We start from the raw sequence: 7,370 nt of genomic DNA, 5'->3' as shown, positions 1-7,370 counted from the left end.
GGTACATCGATGTCCACATCCTCATCTTCAAGTTCTTCAACACCTGCCTATTCAGCAGTGAACTGAGGCATATGTGAGGAAATGACTGGGGTTGAAGGGAGCTTATCCACTTCAATTTCTTCGTCCAACTGCTCTATCAAAGCAACAGATGGAGTTTCTTCATATGATTCCTCGGGAATCTCATATTCTTCACCAAAAGGAACAAGCTCCTTTGATGGCATTGATGAGACAGGAAGGACATCAATTGGATTGTCAATTTAACTGATCAGCGTCTTCATCTTCTTCGGAGCTGAAGAATTTGAAGAAGTTGATGCCTTCCTCTTTTTCATCGCTGCATGTTCTGCAGGCTTTGTCTTCTTCACGTCTGATGCAGATGGAAGGATCAGAGTTGGTGTAGGTGCAGGAGATGCATTTTCTTCAAGCACAACTGTTGCAGTTGCCCTGACTTGTTCACTTTCCTTAGGCACATCACTAGTGGATGCCCTGGCAATATCATCAGCGGCTGGAATAGAGTCATCAGCCCTGGTACTCTCATTTTCTTCAGCAACCATACTGACATCAGCGGTGCTGGCATGTTCTTCAGTGGGCTGGGCAGATGCTTCAGCCTGAGGAATTTCAACATGCACCGGAGCAGAGGCAGTTGAAGAGAAAGTCTTCGTCAAATTGACGAACCGAACCTTTGCGCCCTTCCAATCAGCATGGTACCGATTGAAGTCATCACTCAGTTTCTTGATTTCACCTGGTAAATCAATGAGTTGATCCGGTGTAATCATGAGGACATTGTCCTTGAGGTAGCGCTGTTTCTTGTATTGCGCTTTCTTCAATCTTCGTCCTTCTTGATACTTCCACTTCTCTTCCTTGATGAAGTGAGTCAGAACATGACTTTGACCAAGAGTGAGGTTCATCTCCGACAAAGGTGTAGTGGGGTCCTTGTGCCATAAGTCAATGAAATCAAGGATCAACTTGGGATCCAGAAGTAGTGGCACATTGCTGCCTTTGGCTTTAGCGGCCTTGGCTTGCCTGTCCCTAATGATTTCAGCAAGTTCTTGATCATCAGCCTCATCGTCATCAGAGGGGATTTGGAAGGCAACCTGTTTCTTGTGAGGACTTGGGCGAAGGCCTCGTCCTGCAGTGGCCGTTTTCTTCAGCAAGGATGGTCCGGCTGAGGAACTTGGTGCAGCAGTGGAGCTAGCAGATGCTCCTGAGGCAATAGAGATGCCTTGAGTCCTTTGGCACGTGGCCAGATGCACAGGTGCCGAAGATTTTGTTGGAGCAGCTGAAGACTTTGTCGGAGGAACTGAGGACTTTGGCGGAGGAGGAGCAGACTGAGGAATTGGCCATGAGGGCTTTGAAGATGCTGGCCGTGAGGGCATTTCTGAGGAGCTTGGCCGTGAGGGCATTGAAGGAGAACCACTGGATTTGTGGGCAGGCTTCTTTGGCATACCCTTCCTGGGCTTACTACTAGAGGCCTCAGCAGCATTAGTAGCAGCAGCAGAATCTTCATTGAATTTCCTCACTGCTTCTTTTACTTGCTTGGCTAGTTTGGCCTGGCGCCTAGCCCATTCAGCAGCATAGTCCTCACCACGCTTGAGGATGGTGGAATCCGCGAGTTGGCCAGGTCTCAATGGAGGTCTTGAGCATGGAGGGTTGAGCGCGAATTTCTTCATGTACTTGGGAGTAACATACATGTACTCCCTCCATTCTCGTGCCCATCTCCTCTCAATACGTTCTATGCGCACTTTGCGCTGATTCTTGTCCTCCTTGCCAAACTTGGCCTCATCTAGAGTGCAATATCCAGCATAAATATCCTCAGGGATTTCAAATGCTGTGTTGACCTCAGGCCTTTTTCCTCCCTTTTGTGGCTTCTTGCCGTCAGCCGTTTTCTTCAGCTGAGGATGAACAACTGAAGTTTCTGAAGATGTATGCAACTTTTCTTCGAGGAACGCTGCAAATGAGTAAAGTTGGTGAGAACCTAGTGATTCAGTAGCGGACATTTGTACCTGTGAACAGAGTATAGTTGCGAGGAATTTGGAGAGATTGTCGTGGTTCTAAGTCTGACAGTAGTGTTGGGGGGGTACTAAAGGAGAGGCAAGATCCTAGCTATGGAGTAGTTGTACACGCAAAAGTTTTACGAGTTCAGGCCCTTCTCGGAGGAAGTAACAGCCCTACGTCTCGGTGCCCGGAGGCGGTCGACTGGATTATATGCGTGTGAGTTATAGGGGTGCGAACCCTTCTGCCTGTGGAGGGGGGTGGCTTATATAGAGTGCGCCAGGACCCCAGCCAGCCCACGTAGTGGAGGGTTCAATGTACATAAAGGCCTGGTGTTACTGGTAACGTCTTACATAAAGTGATATCATGGCCATAAAGACTACTTAATAACAGACCGTTTGGATGCAGAGTGACCCTGGATCTCCTGGTGGTCGTGTGAGTCTTCATGGTCGAGTGTCTTCGAGTGCGTCGAGTGGAATCCTTCCAGGTCGACCGAAAGATAGTTTCTTCTAGAGGTGTCCTTGGGGAGGGTACCTTGGACAGGTCCATGACCCTACCCTAGGTACATGGCTTCATCATTAGCCCCCGAATGGATCGAGGTTTGAGTGAGGAAGGGGTTGAGAATTCTTCCGACCTGCTTTTCGTGCTGCGAGAGTGTCTTACTCTGGACCAATGACTTTTTAGTGATGGCGTCAACTTCTCTTTCAGTCGCCTTGATCCATTCTTTGCATCTGCCGAGTGAACTTTTACGAACTTGGAGATTTTCGGGCGATGGATCGGAGGAAATCTGCTGTCTGACAAGTTGCTTTGCTATTCGTGGATTTGATGGGATCCGAATTTCGGGAAGCGCGCGAAGCGGACGAGGTCACGGCACTCGGATGGGATAAGGCAAAGACGCCTCGATCTCCGCGCCATCTTTTTCGCCACGTATCGCGCGCGCGCCTGTTGCGGGATTTGATAGGATCGTCCGGGCCTACCAGTCAGCCACTTGGAAGAGACTTCATATAAGGCGCTGGACGGGTTTTTTTTTGAATAGTGCGCCCTCATTCCCCTCTCCCTCTTCCTCGAACTCGTCCACTGCGCTCGCTTCCACCTCCGCCCTGCTGCTCCTTGCGCGCCTCACCGGCGACAATGGTGAAGGAAAAGACGACGGCTTTGGAGCGGGCGAAGAAGGCGATGGCGAAGGCGAAGGGGAGAGCGACTAGTCGGGGCGGATCCTCGTCGCGGTCCGGCCTGCCGCAAGGCTGGATCCAGGGAGACTGGATCCGCTCGACCATCACCCATAAGGACCTCGAGGACCTGGCAAATGAAGGACTGACCCCCATGGGTCAGCAAGGCTTCCGGGGAAGGAGTGGCAGCTGCAGCCTCAGGAGGGTGAGTGCGTCCTCTTAGCCACCATGTAGATCGCGGTTTTTCTCTGCCGCCGAATATTTTCTTTCAGGGGTTTCTGAACTTCTTTGGGGCACAACTCCATCACTTCACACCCAATTCCATTGCCTATCTCGCCGCTTTCGTGTCTTTGTGCGAAAACTTCTTGGGTTGTCGCCCGCACTAGGGCCTTTTCAAACACATTTTCACCTGTCACTCTCAGACGGTGAAAAAGGCTAGTCCGAATGACGAGAAAACCCAAGTAATCCAGATGTGTGGGGGTCTTGGGGTTCAGATGAGGAGTAAGAGTGCCTTTCCAGCCATGACCCTTCCCGAGTCAGTTCGAGGGTGGCAGTCGACCTGGTTCTACTGCCAAGACCAGTCGACGCCAGGGCAGTCGACTAGCCTCCCCCGGTTCTCCATGGGCCGAGTGAACAAGACATCTTCTCTGAAGGTGCTTCCGGAGGAGAAGGCTCAGGTTAGGATGTTGGTGGAGTGCGTAGTCCAGCTCATTCGCGACGGAGTGACGGGCATGGATCTTCTAGAGGTTTTCATTCAGCGGCGTATTCAGCCACTTCAATATCGGGGCCATCCGATGTGGTTGTACTCTGGTACTGAAGACACCACTCGGGTCCACCCGGAGGAGGTCGACGATGCCACTCTAGAGAGGTGAATGACTGCCATCACAGGGAACAAAGGTAATCCTCGTGGAGCCAGGAGGATCCTGCCACTCGACCAGTCATACGAACCAGATAAGGTTTGACCACATTTCTCTGATTGTGACTCTATTTTCTTCATTCCGCTTTGCTGCAATTCGGTCGACTGACTTTTGTCTTCTTTGTTGTCTTGCAGATCACTACCGAGATGTACTCGATGCCCAACGGGGTGCAAGAACAGACCAAAGAAGAAGAAGGAAGTGGAGGTGAAAGTCAGGAGGAGTGGGAGTCGGATGGCGACGAGGGTGAAGAAGATGCTGGCTCTGATGAGGAAGAGGAGGAGGAATAGGAGGAGGTAGTCGAGCCTCCTCGTACTGAAAGACGGTCCAAGCTCGCCCATGATCCTGCAGTCGAGCGTGGCAAGGGAGTCGTGCCTGCTGGGCAGTCGACCAAACGCCCTCAGACATCTTCTCCGGTGCCGACTGAGAAAGCGTCGAAGCAACCCCGAGCGGCACCGTCAAAACCGGCGAAGGCCCTACCAAAGATGAGGATGGAGATTCCGACTGTTTCTGGGTAATGGCATAACATGGATATATTCTTGGTCGACCCGATCACTGACTGACTGATTTCTGAAATCGCAGTGCTGCTACTTCTGAGACCTCAGCCAGGCATGAAGATCAAGAAATGGAGGATGCTGCTACTTCCATTCCTGGTATGATCTGTGCGGTTTCGCTTTCGGTCGATCGGATCTTCATTTTTAACTTTGAACCGTTTCTGTAGCTCGACCTAGCATTATCATCGATCTCCCTGACGATGAAGATGAGGAGCCACTGAGGCAAAGGAGGAACAGGAAAGCGTCTGCTGGCAAGACTGCTCAGGTTGCGTCAGCACCTGAGACATTGGGAGGCAACATTACTCGGGCTACCGTGTCTTTTGTGGTGCCATTGACGAGTGCCCGCCCTCCGTTGTCGAGTGCTGATCCACCTTCCCTCTTCTCCACACACCATGTCCCAGAGGACCAAGCAGGTGCTGCCAAGGAAGCCATACGCCAGGCGGGGGTCATGATGGAGCAGGTGAAGGCGATCCGAGACGCCAGCCAAGCAGCTTATGATGCAAGTTCAGCTCTTCAGAGCAATGTCCAGGTTAGTTGACCACCGCCTGTTCTGTTAGGATATGACACCTGGCAATTTTTCTTTCTGAAAATCTTAGTATTTGTCATACACCCACTAGGTGTGTCGATTGAAATGTCTGGATTAGTGGGGGCACGCTGAGTGCACCCACTGGGTGTAGTCCCCGAGACTACGGTGGACTGCTGGCAGTCGACTGTAGTCTTTATGTCTTGAACCTTTTCCTCTTTTACTTTCTTCACTCGATCTGGTCGAATGGAATCATGGAACCAGTGGGGGCACGCTGAGTGCACCCACTGGGTGTAGTCCCCGAGACCGTGGTCGACTGCTGGTAGTCGGCTATGGTCTGAAGAATACTTCGCTTTTTTTTGAAACTGTGTCTAACTGTTGGCAGTTAGCTATGATTTATGATCATAACCTTTTTGTCTATTTCGGTCGACTAATCGATCCGAGCCGGTAGAACCAGTGGGGGCACGCTGAGTGCACCCACTTGGTGTAGTCCCCGAGACTACGGTTGAATATTTTGATTCGGCTGTAGTCTTGGAAATGCTACGATTTTTCTCTTAGTCACTCGGAAGTGACCTGTCTTTGATGTCTGTCGACTGATCTTTCGCAGAAATCTTGCAAGCTTGTGGCTCGTTATACTGAGTTGGAGAACAAGCATATCCAGCTCGAACTTGATCTGAAGCTTGTTCAGGAGAACTTCACGAAGGCGAAGGAGGAGGCAAAAGGTATGTTTGGTGAGAACCTTGACGACTGCCCTTATTTTTTGTCCATTCCTGAGTCTGATCTCACTGTCATTTTGCAGATAAACTGAAGGATGTTCTGAAGAAGAAGGACCTTGACCTCGCCGAGGCGCAGAAAGCGGCTTCGGACAAGACGAAACTCGTAGAAGAAAAGCTGGCTTCAATCAGCAAACTTGAAGAGGAGAATACCAATCTAAAAGCAGCTCTTGACGCGGCCAACAAGGAGGTCAGCCGATTGAAGAATGACAAGATAGCCCTGAGTGACAAGGCTAGAGAACTGGTGGGAAAGAAGAACGACTTAGAGGCTTATCTGGGAGGGCTCGCCAAGAAGTTATTCCTCATGCTCGAAGGTAACTCCTTATATCCTAATGACTTGCAATCATTGACTTATTGTAGGACTGTTAGCTCATCCTTGGATCGTATCCACAGAATTCTGCCAAAACTTTGAAGAGGAGACTAGTCGAGTGGAGACTGGCTTGGATCCCATCAACTCTTCTGTGAAGGATGAATCCGCCATGAACATGCTCCGTCTCGAGTCTTGCGTTGCTGTTGTGGTCGACTATCTTGCGAGACTGAAGGTTGCAACATCGCGCATCGACACAGGACTCTGGCCAGGAGAAACACTTCAGAACGACCTCGAGTCTCTTATGACTCGACTGAACGAAGTTCCAAGTCGAGTACAAGAATGGAAGAAATCTTCTGCCAGGTGTGGTGCCGACGTTGCTCTGTCTCTGGTCCGTGTTCACTGCAAGGATGTGCAAGAGGACAAGCTGGCGTCTCTCAAGGTGGCCAATACCAAGAAGCATGACTTCCGATCTTTCATGGAGACCTTTATTGCTGCTGCCACTCGGATCGCAGATGGAATCGACCTGGACGAGTTCGTTGCGCCTTCCAGTCCTCCGCAGGAGGAGTAAAAAACTTCTATGCTTGATGCCTTAAATTTGCCTCAGAATGCCGAGTGGTTTTTGTAACCGATAAACTTTAACTAGCTTGGTGCCTGAGCACTTCTGGATCCGTAGGACGTTATCTGAACTTGGGTTTGCCGTTGAATATGTTTGCATTCGCCTTCGAACGATAATTGTCCTTCGCTCGGAATATATACTAGTGTTTGTGATGCCCTTTTGCAGGTAGGGACGAAGCACAAATTGCAATCGACTTGTACCTCGTCATGCTTAGGCGAGCACTGGGCTGCAGCTAAGCCCCCGAGTGGGAGGTTTGCTCTCCACTTGGTAGGATTTTCAAAAACTTAGGCGAGCACTGGGCTGCAGCTAAGCCCCCGAGTGGGAGGTTCGCTCTCCACTCGGTAGGATTTTCAAAACTTAGGCGAGCACTGGGCTGCAGCTAAGCCCCCGAGTGGGAGGTTTGCTCTCCACTCGGTAGGATTTTCAAAAACTTAGGTGAGCACTGGGCTGCAGCTAAGCCCCCGAGTGGGAGGTTTGCTCTCCACTCGGTAGGATTTTCAAAAACTTAGGCAAACACTGGGC

Source organism: Triticum aestivum, chromosome 7B (assembly GCF_018294505.1).
Source record: "Triticum aestivum cultivar Chinese Spring chromosome 7B, IWGSC CS RefSeq v2.1, whole genome shotgun sequence".
In the NCBI taxonomy this organism is placed as follows: domain Eukaryota; kingdom Viridiplantae; phylum Streptophyta; class Magnoliopsida; order Poales; family Poaceae; genus Triticum; species Triticum aestivum.
This window is presented reverse-complemented; position numbering follows the sequence as displayed.